A 23,580-nucleotide genomic window follows, 5' to 3' on the forward strand; every position below is an offset into this window, starting at 1 on the left:
CAGCTATTTTAAGTCCATTATTCCTTTAAGGGAAAAAGATGCCAATTTATTATCTCAAATAGTTATTCAGACACTTCAATTTAAACACACTGGATTAGATAAAACAGTAAAACAAGTTTATTAACTAGAAAGTGAGAAATTTTAAGTGAGTACAAGTAATAAGGCATAAAAGTCAGAAATAAAAGAAAAATAAAGATAAAACATTTACTAATGTCTAACTTAACAAATTATATTAGATTCAAGCAGAGTTTCTCACCACATGCTCCAGCAGATTACTGACCAAACTCTCAGAGTCCAGTGGCTGCTTCCTTTGTCTCTTCAGGTGCAGGGAATGCAATAGGCAGATGCCTGGGGGGTGATGTCCATCCTTTTCAGTCATCTTCTTGAAAACCATTTCCACCTGAGACCCAGGAGCCAGAGAGTCTTTGTGGAAGGATACTCCCTGCTGGTTTTTTCACCTGTTTGAACTTTCTTTGTCTTTTCTTCCTGATTTATGACTCGGTTTACTGCTTAAATACAAACTAAGCACAGCACACATTCCTTTGATTAGGACAGACCTGTTTGCCAACTTCTGTTTGGGCAGGGCTGTGGGGTTTGGAACGTGTGTTAACATCACCATACAGGGTTATTACTGTATAATGTCACACACACTGTTGCCACACATATTTTGCCAGGACAATAATGATCAGCAAATTACAAGTTTTCAAATGATATCTTACAAGGCCTACTTCATACAAAGATAATTACAATAGTACGTCGGGTGGGCATATAGGAGAATATTGTCACACCAGGGCAGACTCGGAGTTCAGGATGCCCAGCACTGCTTTCCCCCTACTTGCTGGGAGGCCCATCTGTGCCAGACACAGGGCGGGGGGGGGGGGTGATATGAGAGGCAGGACACTTTTGGGGCAGTTCCAGAGCCAATCAAAGACACTGCCCCACCCAAAAGGACAGGCTGCACCGAGTTGTCTCTTTCCAGTCTCGGACAGAGCCACATGCTCAGCAGTGACTGCCACACAGCACCAGTGCTCCTCATCCTAATTATGTCCTTTGGTTCGCCACTGGGATCCTGATACGCTCACCTCCCTCTGCCTGTTGTTTCTGGATCACAGATATTACCTGGTAACAATGGGAACCAAAGGCACCACAGTGCTGCAGCAGCAGCTCGCCTCGCCACAATTTCCATTCAGAGAGCTTGTCGGTCTGTCTGGGCTTGCAACCTTCCCTCCGCAATGGGATCCCATACTCAGAAGGCTGCAGCTAGTATGCTGGGGATGCTGCTTTCCTCCTGGGTTAGACAAACCAACAGGCTTTGGGGAAGGTTTTTCTGCAAATAACCACCCCATTCAACCCCCACTTGTCCATCAACATATGCTAATCAGCCACGTGCACGTGCTTCAATGCAGTATCTGGAGAAATGGGTTGATAGAGAGGCACTCCGAGGGCAACACATCACCTGCCCAAGGGAGCAATGTGCACAAGGACCAGCCCACTTTGTGGGGGTACCGTTGCGGTCTCCTTCTAGGGCCATGTCTCCAAGAGGTCTGAAAAGGAGCAAATAAAGGATGTAAGAGAGTGAACGATCCTGGGGAAAAGAAAGGAAAAACCCAAGCCCTTACTCTGAGAAACTGAACTTACCAGAAAATAGACACATAGAAAGTGTGTGCATGTCTGCTTTGGGATACAGCATAATCCTGCTGATCTCACTGGCAGTCAGGGAGGGATGTGCTGGCTGTAAGTATCCATTCGCAAAGCATGCTGGGAATGGGAGGAGTCTGCAGCCTTATAAAACACAGGCTCTTGGAACGCAGCCAGCATGAGGGAAAGTTGGGCCACGCAAGGAGTGCTATCTCGTGGGCAGAGCATGCTGGCTGTATGAAGGGGGGCTGGGGAGAAGGTGCTGGATTTGAGACGCTGGGCACCCAGGCTGGGGCTTACCTCCTTAAAGAGACCATGGACTCTTCAGAAAGAGAAAGACCCTGGGCACAATGAGCCCTCAAAACTTATGGGGTTAGGGCACTAAATGCTGCTGGTATCCTGTGGCTGCTGGTAAGGTACTTACCAGCCACCTGTTGATTTTCTCCAGTGCACGTAATAACATGCGGCCAGCCTGCGGATGGTGTGATGGCCGCCATCTTGGCTGAGGGCTAAAAGCATGAGCTGCCATTGCCTGAGCTCAGACGCCCAGAGTGGGCCTGACACACACACTCCTATGCGGGTTACAAAGGCACCAGCGTTTCAGACTGGGCAGGGAACGGCCCCGTTTGTGCTCACCGTTATGCCAGCCTGTGACGTCACAGGAGTCCTTGCAGAGGGGGCTCATAGCAACAGGCCTCTTTACTCTAGAGAGCCCAGCCTGGGCCAGCCTTTTCATCGCCCACTTTGTAAACCGCTGCCTCAGCGTTTGCCACCTCTTACCCACTTTCATTGCACGGCCTGACCTGGCACAGCAGGGCCCTTGCTGCCACCTACCTTTTGTGACCCTGCTGGGGCACTGTCCAGGCCGATTCCCCACTCTGGCACTTCGCGTGCAGAAGGTGGGGGCCGCAAGGATTCTAAAAATTAATTCTGGCCACTCCAGGCTGGTATTAAACTCCCAAGGTTACAGCTTCTCTCTGACCTTGGATGGGTAGATGCTGCAACCCCCCAAGTGCAGAACCCCTTTGAGAGCCCAGGAAGGCGCACTTGGGAATTCCTTCCTGTGGGGTGCCCTCAAGCCCTCTCACCCGCCACCCCTCCAGGGGAGAGCTGAGGAAGAAGAAGAAGGGGAAAAAAAAGAAAGAACTCAGCTGTTGCCACCAGCTAATTAAACAACATCTGCACAAACCTCCTAAGACACAAACATCCAATTCTGTTCTTTAAAAAAGGTAAATTTTATTTAAAAAAAAAAGAAAGAAAATATATCTGGGAATTCAGGCTATTGCTAGATTTTAAAAGAGCAACTATAAGGATTAAGCACCCTGAATAGCTTTCTCGAGGTCCAGCTCAAAGGTTACAAGCAAAACAAAAGCACCTGGGGTTAGCACAGAGGAATCCACAAGCCCTAAAGAAATAAAAGGAATAAACCTAATCACGTCTCCCTAGACATTTCCTGAGTCACTTACATATCGGGGGTTTTAAATGAGTAGTTTCTAGGTATGATACAGATGATTTTTCATACCTGGCCCAAGCTTCTTACAGCATAGCTCTGCCCTGTCCGCCTCTCCCCGGGAGAACAGCCACAGGCAGACAAAAGGGGAGTTTTTTCTCCATTTTAAAAAGTTCTAGCCTTCCCATTGTTTTTTTTGGCCAGGCGCCCACTCACTTCCTTTTAGCTATGGATAGCAGTGAGACTTTTTGACCCTTCAAAGGTAGAGCAATTAGAGAACAGCTACTAAGAGGGATTTTATAGCTACTGGCTGGCTGGGTGTCCATAAAAGGGAGATACCTGCCCCCATCATTTATCACAGGTGCAGTCAGCAGAGTCCCCCTCACACACACCCTGGCAAAGTCCTTTATGTGGGTGGATGGGTGGTGAAGCTTCCCTCCTCTGGGACCCACTGTGGCCCGGCCTAAAGGCCAGGGGTGTCGGTGCAGGAAGGATGGGTCCCAGCATGCCCACAGAGCAGTGGTGGTGGGCCACAATCTGCCCAGCAAACAGCTGATGTGCAGGTCGCCCCGGCCAACTAGCACCCCAAAAAGAAGCAGGGCCACGGCACAGGGGTGGGATCACAGCACTGGGCAGAGCCCTGGGGTCCCAGGTCCTGGGTTTCCTTCCTCTGGCCCTATTGAGAGGTCTCAATGCACAAGTATCCCGCAGAGCGTGCACTCCACATGTTGCCTCACTGGATAAAGATGAAGCCAATCCTGAAGTTTATAACAGGATAAGGAAGGAGGGGGCAGATCCTCAGCTGGTGTAAATCAGCATTCAAGTCATTTGGGCTACACTGACTTACATCAGCTGAGGTTCTGGTCCAGAGCCTTTAAATTCAGGCATTCGTCATTGCAGGTTAGTAAACCAACCATTTAATTCAATTAACGTAGACAGGTGAAGTCCCCATTACTATTTGGTGAGACCAGACACTGCAGACATTAATAAGGTAGGAGAGATTGCTGTTATCAGTAGTTTAAATGGCTCAGAGATTCAGAACATCTTTACAGGTGCATTTGCACTCTCTCCACCCCCTGTTCCTGGGATCATTAATTACAGAAGGAAAAAAAAACAACAACAAAAAGAAAGCGTGGACATTTCTAACCGTAAAACTATATTTCATTCTGGCCTTGATGCACGACAGCACTTCAATGCAGATCCTCAAAATGCATTTAGGCAATGGGAGTTAGGCACCAAATATCTTGGCAGATCTCGGCCTTAAAGAGAGGCTCAAGAACCACTGAAGCCAGTGGCTCTTATTTTATTGACATCACTGGAACTGAAGCACATGCTTAAAGGGGCTTTTAAAGAGAGGCAGGCTGGCCCAATGGTGAGCGGGAGAGGCTAGGACTTGGCAGATTTGGGTTCAATTCTTTGCTCTGCGACAGACTTCGTCGGGGAAGTCACTTTGCCTTCATGAGTCTCAGTTCCCCATCTGTACAACAGGGATAACAGCACTTCCCCACCTCCCAGGGCTGCTGTGACATGAAAGACATGGTCGTGAGGGCCAGACTTGGACCTTGGATCGCTTCCTAAACTGAGGCTTCTATGGGCAGAGACGTGCTCTAGAAAGAGTCATATATTTCCCCATGTTGTAATAAGGGACCTTTCTGCAGGCTGGGAGGAACCAGCTTTTCACTGGACATGTTTTAATCAGAACATAATGAGGCTATTTGTCTGAAATTACAATAGGTCCTGATATTCAGAATAAATAACCAAGCTGGGTGTTGATTTATTTGGCTTGTATGTCCCTTAAGGCAGGGAATAAATCTTATCTGTGTTCTGCAATATGCCATGGATATTTATGGCACTGTTTGCTGTATTCCGCCCATTTGTACCCCCAAGACCACGCTGCTGTCTAGCTCAAGCGCAGAACTTCTCCTGTGTCTTTTAAACCATGCCTCCTGCCAGCCGTCTGTTGGCAATTCTTCCCAGCGACTGGCTCAGAGTCTGAGTATTGGTCACAGTACAGCTGGCCCTGGTCCATAGGGAAAGTTTTTTGGTGTGTCACTTTATTGGGTAGCCTCTTAGTGTGTTGTATCGCTACATCTTCCAACATAGCCAAATACAGCACTGCACATAGAGAAACGCTTGATAAGCTTGCCCAGTTTAGGAACGTGCTATTGATTTGCCAGCGTTTAACTAATTGTAATGGAGACGGGGGAAGAATTAATTGCTACATATCAAGGATATGCTGCCCATAAATAGAAAAGCCTAAGACAGTGAATAGGGCACTGGACTGGGACTCAGGTCACTTTGGTTCTTTTCAGAGCTCTGCCGCTGACATGCTGTGTGACATTGGGCAAGTCACTTCACCTCTGTGTGCCTCAGTTTCTCCCTTTCTTTGGGGCAGGGACTGTCTCTTACTATGTGTATATACATTGTCCAGCGCAGTAATAAATAATTACAATAGCACTTTTCTTTCATAGAGTTCAAAGTGTTTTACACAGGAGGGTCGCATCATTTCCCCTGTCTTATAGATAGGGAAACTGAGGAACAGAGCAGTGAAAGAACTTGCACAAGGTAGGCCAGCAGGCCAGTGGCAGAGCTAGGAATAGAATCCAGGTCTGCTGAGTGTCTTTCCAGAGAGCTACTAGACCACACTGCCTCTCAGACTGGGTCAGAATTGTCCCTTCTGGCCTTAAATCAATGAATAATTCTTGCTTCCTTCTATCACTGACAGACCTTACACGAGAGCAGGGGTTCTCAAACTTCATTGCATCGTGACCCCCTTGTGACAACAAAAATTACTGTACGACCCCAGGAGGGAGAACCAAAGCCTGAGCCCGCCTGAGTCCCACCAACCCAGGTGCAGGGGCCAAAGCCCAAGCTCCACCACTTCAGGCAGGGGATGGGGGGCAAAGATTAAGCCCAAGGGCTTCAGTCCCAGGCAAGGGGCCTGTAGCCTGAGCCCCACCACCCAGAGCTGAAGCCCTGGAGCTTCAGCCCTGGGCCCCAGCAAGTCGAAGCCAACCTTGGTGACCCCATTCAAATGAGGTCACGACCCACAGTTTGAGAACTGCTGCACTAGAGATATTTCTATTATAACCTGATTTTGGTTGGGGCCTGTGGCTGCCACTGTAATACAACTAGATGGTAACGCGCCTGTCCATTGCACATAACCAAATGTCAGCTCCACTGATTATTTCCCACCACACACGCTTGGTATTTTGTGCCACAGGGGACATAAGAAAGGTTTAATTCTGGTGCAAGCACTGGACCTTGAGAAAAGTATCTAGACATGGGTTGACACTGAGGCAATGGGTCATGTCCCGCTGCTACAACTGTAGCATGGGAAATAAGGGCCATCAACCCATCTCATTCAGCGAAATGAAGCAGGGCAGAAATAACTCAGACGTCTTCTTAGGCATCCAAACATATGGTGCCGCTTCTCCTGAAAAACCCATTAACAGTTTGACAATACCAAGTTGGACGATTATTACTCTTTTCAACCAGCCGGATTTATTCCAGGACTTGGCTTTGAGCAGGACTCCCATCTGAGCTATCCCACCTAGGCCCTGGAGACTAATTGTAGAGTACTTAGCTTCCACCTCTTGTTTGTTTCACCGAAACAACCCCCTTCATGTTTCCCTGCTAGTTCCCTCGCTCCCCCACCCCCGCGGCCCCGTAACTCTTTGTTTTTAATGATCAAAATATCAACAAAGAATTTCCCACTTTGCCCCCCTGGCCTGGAGGAAATAAGGGAACCCCAACTCCAGCTACGCAGGAAAACCTGACAACAATAAAGCGAGATGCAGCTCTCCCACTCATTGACACTGGGAAGTGACCGTGTGTTATTAATTTGGCAGTATTCCCAATCCCATTCGCCTGAGGTTCCTTTTGCAATTGAAGGGCCACAAGAAGAAAGCAGAAGAAGAAAGAAGAAAGCACAAAGCAGGCCTGACGTTGGTTTCTTTTTCTCTATCTGCAGGGGATGTTAATAAAAATAGAATACTCTTTTGTATCCACCGTCTCATAGCTGCCCCCGAGGCTGTAACTGCGGGACATGTAGTGAAAAAGCATTCCAGCATCTCTTCCGTGCAGCTGCCATGGCCTCCAGCATCTGAGCCTTCGCGGTTGTGCAGGTCGGTGGAGAGCCTGAAAATGTAGTTAGAGGATGTGAGTGCCTCATTCATGTCACCAAGGTGAAAAGCCAGCTGTCCAGTGATAGCAGTTTAAATGTTGCCTAGTTCCCTGCTCAGAAAAGCAAGGAAGAGAGGAAGTATCGCAGCTTGCAGATGTGCTCACTCCACCGCAAGTGATGTCTCATTTTGGTGCCAGGAGTCGGGGGGGATGAGTGGTGACTGGGAGAAAGAAGCCAACCCCAGTGAGCCTCCATTCCCACTAAGGAGGAGCCAAGCTCCAGGAATCCAGCAGAGGTATCCAAGACTAGATGTCTTTTGGGAAGATAGTCTTTAGCCAAACACACATTATTGGGCTCAGCACAGGGGTAATTGAAATGTAATGGCCAGTGTTATGAAGACTACATGAGCGAATGGTTCATGCTGGCCTTAAAACCTAGGAAGCTATGAAAGTGGGAGGGGAGCTTGGGAGAGTACCACCTCTATCAATGCATCCCTTGGCTATTCCCCTTAGGAGCTTTCAGTCTCATCAGGGAATTGCTCAGTCATACAATGCCAAGGCATTTGTATAGGTTTTATTTCTTGGGTCCCTTCCCCTTTTCTGGAGCACTAGAGGCTTTGGCTGTGGTTCCACTCATTGGCTTTAATTCTGTTGTTGGGGAATCAGAGGCTCATTCAGCCCCACCACATGAAGGGAAGGACACCCTCAGCTAATTTACCTCTGAGCGAGCATTTATCAGAGTAAAGAATAAAGGGCTTACTGTGCAAAATGGCTGCTGCGGCAGCTCTAATCAATACTTGCTTGATGGATTGCCTGCCAGGAGTCTTTCAGGCACATCAGTTCAGCTGTTAGACTTTTGCTTGCTCACTGCTTAACAAAATAAATAGCGATGAAGCAAGGTATTTAGCTTAAAGCTGCAGCTCAGGATTAGAACGGTGTAAAATGCATTGTGGTTCCCCGCACGCCCCCCACTCATTTCCTTGGAAAGAATGTTAAATTCTCAATTTTTCTGTGGCGCAAACACAGGGCATGAATGCTACCCATTTCACAAGGGGCCCCCCTTCCTCCAAGATCAAGAATTGCATTCCTAATACAAGGTGGCCACTATTTCTTTCAGTTCCCCCTTAAACAGAAACCCTGTCAGGGAAGAAGGAATTAAGATTTCATGTGAAGCGGCTGATGTTAGTTTGGAGCTCCACATATACCCGTCTCTCTTCTCTGCTGTGCCACATGGCAAAAATGGCTCCCCGTGCTCCTGAGCAGAGCCGGCTGCTAACTGGTGTGAAAGCCAATGCATAACGGGAGTTCTCAGCTCCCGCCACTGTCCTGGCTCCACCTCCAGATCTCCAATCCAAAGGAAGGAACAATGGGCCACTCTTCCGGAAGTGCTTGCTTCCCATTGGGAATAAAGGGAACTGCTGGGTCTTATTTCTGTGCCTAAATGGGAGCGGAGCTCTTTGGAGAATCAGGCTCGGACTGTGGTGCTAAGCACATCTGAGATCTGACCCTACAACACCTCCCAAAGCCTAATGATGGGTCAGACTCAAAAGCAGTGGCTGGATAGCAACAAAAGCCACAATTTCCCCCAAAATAACATCAAGTTGCATCGGGCTGCTTCTTCTCCTCCTTAATACTCCACAATAAAACTAAAACAATAATGTGGGAAACTTATAAGGCTGTGGGATTCATTTCCCTGTCATGAATGGCATTTCCCAGGACGTCGGCTTTTGTGTTACTGATGCTGGTAATTTGCCATGGGCTCAGAAAGGTGAGTCACAGACTTTTAACAGCTGTCAGGTGAGGGTCACAGGAGCCCTCATTTGTTCTCATTGGCATTCTCCTGCTGCCCCCGTTCCCCTGATTCTAACCCAACTCTGCTCACTACCAGCCCATTCACCCCGCTCAGTCATCGCTCCCCTGTACTCTCTGCCTTACATTTGATCACTCAGGCCCAGAGCTTCACAGGTTATTTAGGTGCCTAACTCCTATTGAAATCAATGTGAGTTAGGAGCCAAAATACCTCTGGGGACCTGGGACTCAGAGTCCTCTCACTCACTGTCCCAGGCCTGGTCTGAATTCAGTGTGATCTGTAGAGCAGAGCTGCAGAGGATTGTGCAGCTCCAGGGCGGGACATTTCTACACATTAAGAAATAATCCCAAGCAGTGGGAGCAGGAGTGAGGGAATTCCTCATACTCCTCCTCAGAAGCAAGCTGTTGGAAGGGATGCTGAGGCAGCTGTGTGGTGGTGGGGAACAGGATTTTGGAGGGAACTGGGAATCAGGAATGGGGTTTTGGAAGGAGTCAAATCTGGAAGAGATTCATCCCTGAACAACCTGTACTCCAATGGAATAATCCAAAGGGCAGGACTGTGCTGTGGGCAGGAGCCAGAAGACTAGTGGAGAACCAGACATATACCCTTGAATAGGTTAGGGGACAGCAGCTACAGTGGGCAGGAGAAACTGGACGGTGAGAGGCCAGGAAAAGGACCTAGGCCAGGTTCTGCCTCCAGGACAACTGGGACAAGAAGCAGGGGGTCCTGACTGGGAAACTAACACCCACAAAGCAGCTAGAAGGTTGTAGGCAGTAGGACCCTGCATCGAGAATTCACGGGGGGAGAGCCTGAGTCTAATCACATATAGAGCCCTGGGGCATTGTGGGACCGAGAGCCACAGCAGGCAGACATCTGCAGAAGAGAGATCAGTGGCTCCAGAGAGACTAAGCTCTGCAAAAAGAGGGGCCTAAAGCAGGAAAGCCGTCCTCCAAGTCTGCCTTAAATGGAGCACAGCCTTGCAACCTGGAGAGTAAGATTTTGAGGGCAGGGCTCTTGGCTACATTTGTACAGGGGGGCCCTGCTCCCTGTCTGGGGCCTCAGGGCACCGCTATAATAGAAATAACAACGATCATAAACGGCTGCTGTAGCAGAAGTACTGCAGATAGTGGGCCCAGCCAGAAGGAAGATCCAGCATGGCGGGAGCATACAGTAGGGCTCCAATCCTGCAGCATTTAAGGACGTGCACAGCTTACTCAGGCAAGGTTGTCCTCTTGGACCTAACAGGACTACTCACATGTGCATGCCTTTCTGCTTGCAGGACCAGGTCCTAAACCCGGAAGATGCCCTCCTCTAGTTATTTAGCTGTAGCTCACAAAAGCTTATGCTCAAATAAATTGGTTTGTCTCTAAGGTGCCACAAGTACTCCTTTTCTTTTAGTGAATACAGACTAACACGGCTGCTACTCTAAAATATATTTATAGAGAACCATTAGATTCACCCCAGCTCTTCCTGGAATGAATTACAGGGCCATGGCATTGGGCTCTTTCACTAAACTTCCATTTGGTTTTGAATTCTGATGCTAGTTTTGGTAACAGGACTAATGGCTTATTTATACCATGGGCGTTTCTTCACTGGGACATTGCTGGCAGATGTAATGTAGCTGGAAATAAAGCATGAATGTTTAACAGCAAGGATAATTAACCATGGAAATAACTTACCTAGAAGTGTGGTGGATTCTCCGTCATTTGGAGCCTTCAAATCAAGATTGCTCAGGCATTTCTAAAAGATGCTGTAGGTCAAGCACAAGCTACAAGACTGGACGGAGGAATCACTAGGTGAAAATTCTGTGGCCTGCACCAAGAGGAAGTCAGACTAGATAATCCTCCATTGCTCTTACACAGCACTGTCCAGTTAGGGGCCTCCAAGCACTTTACCCAGGAGGTCGGGATCATTATTCCCATTTTGCAGGTGGAGAAACTGAGGCACAGAGAGGTGAAATGAGTCATACAAAGTCACCCAGCAGGCCAGTGGCAGCAGAGGGAATAGAGCCCACGGCTCCTATGTTCCAGTCCCAAGCACTATCCAGTCGGCCACACTGCTTCCAATCGCTGACCAAACTGCTCCCTTTTGGCTTTAAAAATCTGTAACTACTACTTGTTTCCTTTTATCACTGAAACCCCCCTCTTTAGATATTTTACTATCAGGGTACCTCTATCCTTAATGACTTTTATCTTTAAACATGTATATAAAAGCTTCAAAATGAATCGCAGAATGACTTCACTATTTTATATTGAAACCAAATGGGGATACAAAGTAAAATTAATAGGGGGGTTTGGCAAATGTCGAGCTATTATTTACACTGGAAAAACCAGGGCTGGTGCTCACATTTCCTGAGCAATGTTCCCCTGTTCTCAGCTGGCCAGGGTAAGAAGCTTGGCATGCTATGCCCAACTCCCCTTCCCAATACAGGAGTGCATTTAGAGGGAAGAACTCTTGGTCCAAGTAGAAAGATGATTGAAGAAATACAGATAATACTGCTCAGGCCGTGGGCATCACTTTAATTCTCTGTGCCTGTTTCCCCTCCCTGTCATTATCTGTCCGGCCTATTTAGTCCTGGTCTCGCAAAGATTTGTGCATATGCTTAACTTTATGCACTGCAAGTAGTCGCACTGAAGTCAGTGGTTGAAATTGGAATCAATGGCAAAACTCCCACTGATGTCAGTGGGGTCAGAATTTCACCCAATGAGACGGAACACGTGGATAAAGTTAAGCACATACCTAAATCTTCACTGAGCAGAGTCCAGACTGAAAGCTTCTTGGGGCCTGGGCTGTCTCCCCCTGTGTGTTTGCACAGCATCTAGCACAATGGGGCTTGGATCTTGGCTGCGGCCTTTAAGCAATACATAATACAAACCGCTATTAATAATGGACCAATACTGGTGGGCCACTTGCAGTGAAATGCATTTGTCATTTTTGCACGGAGACGGACATGCGACATATCTCAGCTAGTAACCGTTCAGAACTCAGCAAGCCCCAGGCACCAATCAGGAATCCATGGCTCAAACACCAAATGTTGTTAGTTTAGTCAGAGATATTCAAAACTGCCTAGAGGATCTGAATATGACTATGAGCCGCCAATGTGATGTGGCCTTGAAAAAAGTTAATGCAGTCTTGGGACGCATCAGGAGAGGTATTTCCAGTAGAGATAAGGAGGTTTTAGTACCGTTATACAAGGCACTGGTGAGACCTCATCCAGAATATTGTGTGCAGTTCTGGTCTCCCATGTGTAAGAAGGATGAATTCAAACTGGAACAGGTACAGAGAAGGGCTACTAGGATGATCCCAGGAATGGAAAACCTGTCTTATGAAAGGAGACTCAAACAGCTTGGCTTGTTTAGCCTAACCGAAAGAAGGTTGAGGGGAAATATGATTGCTCTCTATAAATATATCAGAGAGATAAATACCAGAGAGGAAGAGGAATTATTTAAGCTCAGTACCAATGTGGACACAAGAACAAATGGATATAAACTGGCCATCAGGAAGTTTAGACTTGAAAATTCGATGAAGGTTTCTAACCATCAGAGGAGTGAAGTTCTGGAACAGCCTTCCAAGGGAAGCAGTGGGGGCAAAAGACCTATCTGGCTTCAAGATTAAACTCAATAAGTTTATGGAGGAGAAGGTATGATGGGATAACATGATTTTGGCAATTAATTGATCTTTAACTATTCATGATAAATAGGCCCAATAGCCTGTGATGGAATGTTAAATGGGGTGGGATCTGAGTTATTACAGAGAATTCTTTCCTGGGTACCTGGCTGGTGAATCTTGCCCACATGCTCAGGGTTCAGCTGATCGCCATATTTGGGGTTGGGAAGGAATTTTCCTCCAGGGTAGATTGGAAGAGGTCCTGGGGGTTTTTCGCCTTCCTCTACAGCATGGGGCACGGGTCACTTGCTGGAGGATTCTCTGCACCTTGAAGTCTTTAAACCATGATTTGAGGACTTCAGGAGCTCAGACATAGGTGAGAAGTTTATTGCAGGAATGGGTGGGTGAGATTCGGTGGCCTGCATTGTGCAGGAGGTCAGAGTAGATGATCATAATGGTCCCTTCTGACCTTAATATCTATGAATACCCAATCTACCAGTGAGAAGTGGGCCCCCAGCTATGTTAGGTGGCTTTGAAAATTTCAACTAGAGAGGAAGGATGGTCCAGTGATTAGGGTGTTAATGTGGGGTTTGGTAGGGTGAGGGTCAATTCTCTGCTCTGCCACAGACTTCCTATGTTACCATTGGCAAGTGAATTATCCTAGCTGTGCCTCAGTTTCCCTGTTGTACCATGGGAATAATAGCACTTCCCTACTGCACAGAGCGTTAGGAGGCTAGGAGCACTGAGGAGCATTATGCATTCAGATACAGCAACAGTGATGGCTGTAATTACTACTGATAAGTGAAGCGAGATAATTGATTCCTACCTCACCAGGGTCTGATAGTATGACCCTGCTAACAATGAGCTAGAAATACCAGTAACTAAAGAATTTTACAACTTCTTCATCTCTCTCATAGACCTTGGCAAGAATGATAACAATGATGCCAGCCTTCTTCCTTGAGATGTGATGTGTCTGGAATTGCAGAAACGCATTTGGGCCTAAGGGTACTTGCTGGGGAAAGACAGAAGGAAGATTACCCTTTAATTGGAAGTGACCTGAACAGACAAAGAGGAGAAAGAATTATTTATGTTAGATCCTACAGAAAAATCAGACCTGTTAGCAATTGGACAGCAATCCTTTCTGGGGGCTCTTGCAAAATACAATCCACTTAGAAAAGAAGGGGGGCAGCACAAAAATATTGGGGAGTGTTTCCAAACCTGGCACAGAAATGAGCCTATTCTTAATCAGCTGGTATGAACCGGCATAGCTCCACTGACTTTCATGTCCTTCATCTGACCACTGGAACAAGAGTTTTTTACACCAGCTGAGACCCTGGTCTCAGGGTTTTTTTAGACTTCTAAATACTTGAATCAAGAGATAGAAATTCAAGCTGATATTTAAACCCGTCAGTTTCAAGTCATTAGACAGCTTTCATGAGTCAGACACAACTCCTTGAATTGATCACATTTGTGATTCAAAGCCAAGTACAAATGCAAGTAAAGCCATCCCCAGGGCTCATAAAATAGGCCCTGATGTTTGCATGAAAAAGATACTGGTTCCCAAAAGCCCTGCAGCTCACAGATTATTATTTATTACTATTTAATTGATCCAGATGAATGTGTAGACAAGGTCCCTACCCAAGAGAGTTTACAATTTAAACACTCAAGGTGCCCTAACTCCGAGCCCAAAGAAATCAAAAGTAAAACTCCCACTGACTTCAGTGGGAACAGAAAGAGGCCAACTCTGGCTATGTTGGAAAGCCCACCTGGAACTTGTAATGACCTTCATCTGGGAAGGGCCCAGTGCTCTGGGGTGACTAGCTTTAGAGATCAACCAGGTGCCCAGACAGGTTCACCGCACTGCTAGGCTTCATGCCTTGCTGAGGCAGCAGACCTCGGAGGCAGGTGAATGGCCCAAGCCCTGGATGCCAATGCCAGTGCTGAAGTACCTCGGCCTTCCAGGCACCGGTGCCAGAGCTCCTTCCCCCTTCCCGGCACAGATCAATCGATTCTCCGCTCTCCATGTACCATTCTGCCCTCCCACCCAACACCCACGTGCTGAATGTCAGGGCCCGGCTCCCTGTCCCTCCAAAGCGCCCACGTCCTTCTTGGGCCAAGTGCTCAGGCTCTTTTTGAGGTCAATGGCCTGTCATGGCCATCCGGTGTCCCACTTCTAGAGCCTTCTGCTAGGCTGAGGCAGGGGAGCCAGTGTCAGCAAGGCCAGTGGTGTGGTGACCGTGGGAAAGGGGGTCTGCTGTTTCCCATGGTACACTCGGGACACTCAAGCGCTCTCCGATGAAGCACATGCAGGGTGGAGGCTGAAAGCAGCCGGTTCCGCTAAGGGCTCATCTACACCAGCACACTCAGGGAAGGGAAGATGATTGAGCTAAAGGTGCAAAGTTAAAGCACACAATACCCATGTGGACGATCTCCTTCAGAAGTAGAGCAGCCTTAGGTTGCTGTGCCTTAAGCTCTCATTGATACGTGAAGACAAGCCCATACAGGGAAGCTTAAGTGAAGTCAAACCACTTTGCTCCTGAATGAGAGCATTCACACAGGGGTAACTTTACATCTTTCGTTAATTTGTCTTAACTTCCCTGAGCAACCCTATGTAGACAAGCCCTAACAAAAACAAGGTCAAAGATTAACAAGCTATGCGCAAACATTATAGAGCAACTGCTGCCAACACTGAGGGGCAGGTAGATGCCTTGAGAATGAAGCAACTGCCCTACATCTTCATGGGGACTGAGCGGGAAAGCTTCCTTAGAAGGATTGCTGTAAGCTTCAAATTCTATGCAGTGTTGTTGGAGCCCTGTGGGTCCCAGGATATTTTAGAGACAAGGTGGGTGAGTACGAGATTCTGGGGTGCAATCCAGACCAGTGAGGGGCTGGGTCACCCCTGCCCTGCGACGTTGGTTGCCTCGCAATGGTTTTCTGCTGTAGCTCCCAAACTGGGCCCCTCACAAACAGCCTGCAGGTCACCCTGAGTGTCTGTGTATAGCCCCAGCCATGGGCCATCAGCCTGTCAGCAACACACCAGTCACGCTCTGGCTTCCACCAGCCTGAGTTATTATGTGCAGGGTGACGCCAGCCCACTCCCAGGTCTTATCCCCAAATCGTGTTCTGCACTGTCCAGCCCTCTCCTGGATGGTTCAGATATATTAGGTCCATTTCACCACTAAGGGGCTCAAGATGCAACAATTTGCCACCCTAAATGGACTAACCCACACAGTTCACAACATTGGATTAGTTTTGATTACAGAATAAAACAAATGTATTTAACTATAAAGAGGTGGGTTTCAAGTGAGTAGAAGTAATGAGGTCAGAAGTCAGAAATGGTTACAAGAAAAATAAATATAAAATACTTTCTAAACTTAACAAACTAGGCTTGGTTCAAGGTGAACTCCCTTCCCACATGTTTTCAGTAACACTGATGCCCAAACTCTCAGGCCAGGATCTGCTCCCGAAGTCAAATGGCTGTTTCTTTCATCCTTTTAGGTGAAAAGAGAGAGGGGGGTAGGGAGAGAGAACTTGGGGTGTTTTGCCCCTCACTTTTATAGTTCAGTCACCCTTTGAAAGGCATTTTCCTGAGAGTGACCCCTAGATAAAGCTCTCAGATGGAAAGAACAAGGAGCCATGGAGTCTGGTGAGAGAGAAGTTTCACGCTGGTTTTTTTCACCTGTGTATGCCTTGTCTCTTGCTTTCCCCATTCCATGCCAAAGAATGGCCACTTGATAGGTGATGGCCCATCAGCTTTGATGACACCTGGCTGGGGCGTCCACTTGTCCTTTGTCTTTGAGAAACAGGTTTACTCATGTCCCAGACTTATCTGGTAAACACGCTTCAGTCATGATGTCAGCTTATGTTCATAACTTTACATATAATGTTGTTACATACATTTCACCATGATATTATTGACCAGTGAGTTATTAGTTTTCAGATGATACCTTACAAGGCATATTTTGTACAAACATTACTACAATCGTGGGTAGGGTGTGAATACAGGGGCATATTTCATCACAGTGAGGTAGTATCTTTTATATTGGTGAGAGAGACAAGCGTTCAAGCCACACAGAGCTCTTCTTCAGGGCAGGAAGCTTACAGAGGGCAGGTCTACACTTACGCTTTAGTGAAAAACGCTACTACACCAATGGGAGAGCTTCTCCCCTCGATGTAATTAATCCACCTTTGCAAGAGGTTGTAGCTATGTCGACAGGAGGAGCTCTCCCACTGGCATAGCACAGTCTACACTGGGGGTTAGGTCAGTCTAACTATGGTGCTCAGGGATGTGGATTTTTCATGCCCCTAAGCAGCATAGTTATACTGATGCAAATTGGTTGTGTAGATCTGGCCCCAGAGTGTCAGCCAAACGTACTAAACAGTCTGTTCTTGTTAACATATTTCAAAGGACCATTCAAGGTGAAGTGGCCTGTTAACCCGCTCCAGTCATAGGAAGGAAGTGGTGGTGGGGAGGAAACGGGGGGTGGGGTTCCTTTGAGGATGAGGACTGAGAGTGATCACTTTGTGAGAAGTGTTCCTCCACCCGTGACAGGGTGGTTTTGTCTTTTATCGTTTTCGATAGTGATGTCTCGTTTCACCCACATAGTTGTTGTTGGGGCATTTAGTGCACTGGAGGAGGTACACTACATGTTGAGATAGGCATGTGTAGGACCCAGGGATCCTGAAAGGTGTGTTGTGGGGGTGTTGATAGTTGTAGCAGTGGAAATCTGTCTCCAGGTTTTGCATCTGTTGTTTCTGGCAAGGTCTGGTGCCTCTTTGAGTTGGGGTGTCCTGATCTGTGGGGAGCTGCTTCTGATGATGAGCTTGGAGAGGTTGGGCGATTGTTTGCAGGCCAGAAGAGGGGGTTCAGGAAATATTTCTTTCAGGATGGGGTCCCCATCGACTATGGGTTGTAGTTGTTTGATGATACCCCATACGGGTTCCGATGTGGGGACAACTAGGGGTGTGCGATTAGTGGGGGGCAGGGGGCATTTCTGTACCAAAGCAGGTTCTCTAGGGCAATTTGTCAGGGGGTATTTGACTGAAATATGACTGGAGAGGGGTTAATGGGCCACTTCACCTTGAACGGTCCCTTTGAAATGTGTGTTAACTACTGATGCTAAACAATCTGTTCCACCTTTATTTAGCTGTGCCACTCCGAGTGCCTTTCCCAGCCCTGCAGAAGAGCTCTTTGTGGCTCAAAAGCTTGTCTCTCTCACCAACTGAAGTTGGCCAGTAAAAGATATTACCTCACCCACCTTGTCTGTGTATGCTTCCAAGGGCAGACTGACTAACAAGCAGCTGTCTTATAGCCCCCCCGCTTCCCCCCCAGCGCTGGGTCATTTAGTTCAAGCAGTAGCCACTCCTGAGTTTAAATCCACAGGTCGCAGGTTCAGTCCCCACAGTTGACCCAACCAGGGGCCTCATTCCACTCAGTCTAAAGAGAAATTATAGAAAAGCAGCAAAGAAAACCAGCCCCCAAGCGATTTCACTCTACCTGCATTTCAGTCCCAAGCCTCTTTGTGCCCACACAGCCTAATCAGCCTGCCACAGCACCCGGCTTCCTGCCAGCCGGAATTGGACTCTGCCAGTTTGTCTTAAGTGTCGTTGCAAACGGTAGCTCAAGAGAAAGAGCATTTTTTGTTTTTCAGAAACAATTACAATCGCTAACTGCCGCCCACACCTCAGGGATCTCAGTTGCCCGAGAAACGTGACGTGGGCATTGCTGTGGTAACTGGTATTCACTTCTTCACCCTTCCTCCTATCAGCCAGTTTCAAAGTTCAAGCCTCCAGGGAACAGCCCAACCCCCTGCCCGAGCCCTCCTCTCTGGCAGTGCCCCTGCAACACTCCTCCCTCACTTCATGAAAATCCATTTGGAAGCGGCTGAGGGAGAGCAGTAGCTAGACCTGATGGAGCTGGCCCCATCTACCCAGCATCAGGGCAGTACAGTCCCAAGATGCCCAACAGCGATCAGCCGTTGAGATGAGACACAAGGGGAATCCATTCCAGGAGCCATGCTCAGCATGTAGCTTGTGATCTGCACGCTTATCAGATTGACAGCGAAATTCTCTACACGTGCTCAGACAGCAGCTTTCCTACTCTCCTAACTTACCTAAACCAAAACCAATGCTTCTCACAGCAGAGGCGCTCATCTCCCCCAAGGGCTGTATCTACACCGAGTCTCCAGTTACAGCTGTCAGCTGCCTTTGCTGTGCTTTCTCTGACAAAGCGTCGTTAGAATTGTTGTAAAAGGCACACGGGTGGTCTTTGCACCTTTGCCGAACCTCTGAACAGTGGAATTTGCTCAATCGTTCTAAAAATATTCAGCTTCCAGTGGAGACCGAACATGAAAAACATCAGAGGACAAGGGGGATGAATGCTGCTAGTACAGCAGTTCTGAGCATCAGGGGGAGATTGAAAAGATGTTTTCTGGGAATGACATTTTCTTCAGACATGGAGATTTAGGTTTTTTTCAGTGATGTCTGTAGCCCTTTGGACTGTACAGACTTCCTTCCGAACAAACTGCTCCATGTTACGGTGACAATGCTCAGCTCCAGGTAGTTCACTCTTCCAGACAACACAACACAAATAAGGGGAAAAATGGACTGCTCTTAACTTGGTTCAATCTGAATGGCCAACAAAAGGCACCTCCCTGACCTCAGGTCTGCCTGCCAATTTTCAAAGCTCTGCAGCAAAACATGGAGGCATCAGAGATCTTCAAAATGTGGTCAGAAGAATTTTTACAATAGAAAGCACTAGGCAACTTTCAGACAAGGCTGGCTGCTGCCCCCACCCCCCGCCCCTATGAAAAACCTTTCTGATTCCCCCTGGGCTAGCATTAACTAATTCTGTTTTTTTCCAAGTCTTCACTGACTGTGTAACTTGTCTCCCATGCTTGTCATTTACAGTATGGCCATGTTGTGTTTCTTCTCCTCCAGCCTCATTGCACTCACATTGGAATGAGTCTTGTTCCTTGCAGTCTTTTTTGCAGAGGAAATCTAGTATGTTGAGCCATATTTCTGATTTCTTTTAGAATCCCCCGGCTTTCTATACCAGTGGATTTCAACACATCCTCTGAAGGGTTGCATTTTCAAATCCATGCATGCTGAAGTACTCATGCATTTTTCCCCCTGCCTGACCTAGTTGCCCAAATACCCTATGTGCATTCAAGCTGGTGGATGCACATGAATAGGTACATGCGTTTGCAGACCCCAGCTTGCATGTAACAGTTTGGGTATTTTTGTCCCTTAGTGAGGGGCATATACAAGCACTTTTGCACATGTGCGTTGTAAAATACTACCCCGGTATTCTAATTCCACAATACTTGTTTTTCTAGAGTGTCTTCTTTCCTGTTATTTTTGCATTCTCTAAACTCATCCCTTTATTATAGCCCGTGATCAGTGGTTTCTAGCTTCTGCACATGGGTACATTCTCCTTTAGTGGTTGGCCTGAGGCATGTTCCATTACTGGTCATCATTAACCTTATCGTTGCTTAAGTTTCTCTGGAGAGGGATGGAAGTTATCTTGCTGTTGAGCGGGTCTCCCCATGCAAAGCAGCAATAACAATGATTTCGGTGCTAAGGAGGAAGGCTGCTTTGGAGGTCATCACAAAATGGAGTTTGTCTTATGACCAGTTAAGAACCTGAACCAAAGCCCATTAAAGTCAATGGGAGTCTCTCCATTAACTGCAGTGTGCTTTGCATCAGGTCCAAAATGAGGTCAGGAGTAACTCATACGATAACTGCAAGGAAACATGATAATGACAGTGAATCTTAGCAGCAGCCCTCCTGCATTTATACTTTATAGTACCTCAAACTGCTGGTTTCCACCTTTGAGTTGCTAGATGAGAACATACTATTACACAGCACCATGCCAGGTTGGCCTGTGTACCTCTGTGTGGTTACTAACCTTATTGCATTAGAGATTTAAGCTCTTTAGGGCATGAACCATCTTTTTGTCCTGTGTTTGTACAGCACCTAGCACAATGGAGTCCTGGTCTGTAGCAGAGCATGGCAGAGCCCCCGTAGCTCCTGCCTCTACTAAGTCCACAAAGTCATTCTGAGACCCTGGGGTTAGTATCCACTGGTGCAGTTTATTCACAGACTTGTTCTCATTGCCGTCTCACCATGCACAGTTGGCCCTTCACCATCTGCAGGGAGGGAGGGACGGAAGAGCTACCTCCCTGCTTCCACTCCCTGACTTTTCCCTTTCTTTCTGCTCTTCCCCTAGCTTCTTTGCCCTGAGGCTTTTATACCCCCCCAGGCTAATTATGAAGCAGCTGTCTCAACCTGGCCCTAACTGGGGAGGCAATCTCCAGCCAGCTCTAATCTATCCCCCTAAATAGGTGCTGGCATGACAGAGGGCTGAATCAGCAACCCCTTGCCCAGCACCCTGTCACATGGTCCATAACTACAACTCCTGGGTGCTAAAGCACAATACACATAATAATAGCATGGATTTAGCTGCAGGCATATGATCACCTCCTGCTTAAATCACCACCCCCTCACTGGATTCTTTATATATGGGCTGAGCAGATCTGGAGCAACTGGGGCCCCAATGCAGCAGTGGCCTTTGGGTTTCCACCTGCATCCACAACCGAACCCTTTCCAGCATCTCCTACTGTGGTGTGTCTCAGGACAATGCCAGTGAATGTAAATGCGTCGGTTTTCCAGTTTGCAGGTGGAAGCTGCTGTTTTGACATTTCGTTATAGTTTAAAGCATTGTGAACATGTATTTTGATTACGGACAGAAAATGCTTATCACAGTAGCCTGCGTCAGCAGGAAAAACAAAATGAAAGGAGTTGTGAATAGCCCTGAGAGTAACGTTCATAAGTGAGGAGAATATTTTCAGGCATAGTTAAATTAACTTGTGCTCATGTGAGACACTTCATAGATTTTCTCTATGGGCTTCCGCATACACACCATATTTGGTCCTTTATACTAGAATAAATCAACATACCATGTGCTAGAATTAACAATCTGCTTATTTTCAAGTCATCAGCTCCTCCCTGAATGGGAATTGGGAATATCGTAGCAGAGTGCAACAGTCCTCAATTCCGAGCACTAACGATGATCCTAAGAATGTGAACATCCATTTGAACTGTAATACTTACAGAGTCGTAGACTTTAAGGCCTGGAGGGGGCACTAGATCCTCTGGTCTGATCTCCTGTATGTCAGACCAATACCACCCAGCACCAACACACTAAACCCAACAATCAAAATGAGATCAAACTATTACAGCCCAAAGGAGACTAGAGGAAGGCAGCCGCAGGCAGGGAATAGGACGGACTGAGGTGCACCAGTGCCTAAGGCCCCCACAATGGCAGGGAAATGATCAAGTGAGATATACCCAGATAACCCTGGTAAGTGACCCACATCCACACGCTGCAGAGGAAGGCAAACCCCGCCCACCCAGGTCACTGCCAGCCTGACCTGGGGGAAAATTTCTTCCCAACCCCACATAGGATGCTTAGACCCTGGGCATGTGAGCAAGAACCAGCCAGCCAAGCACCTGAGAGAATGCTCGGTGCCACCTCAGAGGCCCACCCTGCCCTCCCCCACATCTCATCTCCAGTTGTGGACATCCCTGATGTTTCAGAGGAAGGACATAAAAACCCTCTCCCAGAATACACTTCAGGGGGAAAATCCCTTCCTGATCCCTGCTAGTGGCAGGCTGAAACCCTGAAACATGAGCTTTAGGAACATCAGAGACAAACTGTAAGTGAGCCCCAGGCCTGCTGAGCCCTGCCTCCTACCATCACAAGCAACCTCATCACGCAATTGCACTCATAAATTTGCCCAGCTCTCTCTTACAACTAATTAAGTTGTTTGCACCCACAACTTCTATTGGGAGGCTGTGACATTATTGACGTGAACTGTGACCATATAGATCATTGTTGCAACCAGGGTCCTATGGTTGCACCAGGTCTTGTACAGAGGAGATCAAGTGGGGTGTCTATGAAAGGTTGCAGTCTGCTGGTTATGATTATGCTGTCTGTATGTGTGTATCATTTTTGTATTTGAAGTTATGAATATTGGCTATGTACTTGTATCTCAATGTGTTTGATTCTAAGCAGCCTCAGTGAAGCATTTGGTCAGCTCCTTGAGAAAGGACTATTCTCAGTAAGTACCCAATCAAGAAACACTTCACTGACAATGGACTTTGGGAGACGTCAATCCACATCTGAGCTTTCCTGGGAATGTTCAAACTAACATGTAAGCAATGTAACTAACATGTAAGCAAACTAACATGTAAGCAATCGGCCTGCAAAAAGCTGAATCATTCATGGACATGTGACTTGCCCAAGTAGCTACAAACTCCATCTTGTTGCTTGATTTTTCACAGAACAAAGGTGTTTCCACCCACAAGAGAAAGAATATAAGAGGCCCAGGAAACTTCTCCATTTTGTCTTCAGCTGGCTCAAGAGATGGCCTCTCCACCCCCAAGAGATGCCTGAAAGAAACTTGAACAAAGGACAGTAACTATGGGGGTGTGAGTGATTGCTGGACCCAGACTAGCTTATTGGGACACCTCTGAGGCTGAGATTTACCTATATTCAGTTTCCTATTGTATTAGGCTTAAACTTGCACATTTTGTTTTATTTTGTTTAGTAACTTACTTTTTTCTGTCTGTTATTGGAACCACTTAAATCCTACTTTTTATACTTAATAAAATCACTTTTTCTTATTAATTGACCTAGAGTAAGTAATTGATACCTGGGGGAGCAAACAGCTGTGCATCTCTCTCTATCAGTGTTATAGAGAGCGGACAATTTATGAGTTTACCCTGTATACGCTTTATACAGAGTAAAACGGATTTATTTGGGGTTTAGGCTCCCAGAAAGACTGAATACTGGGCACTGGAGACAGGAACACTTCTTAAGCTGTTTTCAGTTAAGTCTGCAGATTTGGGGCATGTGGGTCAGACCCTGCTCTGTGTTGGAGCAGGC

The 23,580-nt window shown here is 47.2% G+C and overlaps 1 protein-coding gene across 1 annotated transcript in view; it reads right to left on the reverse strand.

Moving 5' to 3' along the window:
* Window positions 1-1,527: 1,527 nt before the first annotated feature.
* PSD3 (pleckstrin and Sec7 domain containing 3) overlaps window positions 1,528-23,580 on the reverse strand; it is a 177,166-nt gene continuing 155,113 nt past the window's right edge. Inside the window, exon 17 of the transcript XR_012159160.1 lies at window positions 1,528-1,544. The gene's annotated coding sequence lies outside the window, so the exon portion shown is untranslated. The remainder of the gene's footprint in view (window positions 1,545-23,580) is intronic.

This window comes from Lepidochelys kempii, chromosome 5 (assembly GCF_965140265.1).
Source record: "Lepidochelys kempii isolate rLepKem1 chromosome 5, rLepKem1.hap2, whole genome shotgun sequence".
NCBI lineage: Eukaryota > Metazoa > Chordata > Testudines > Cheloniidae > Lepidochelys > Lepidochelys kempii.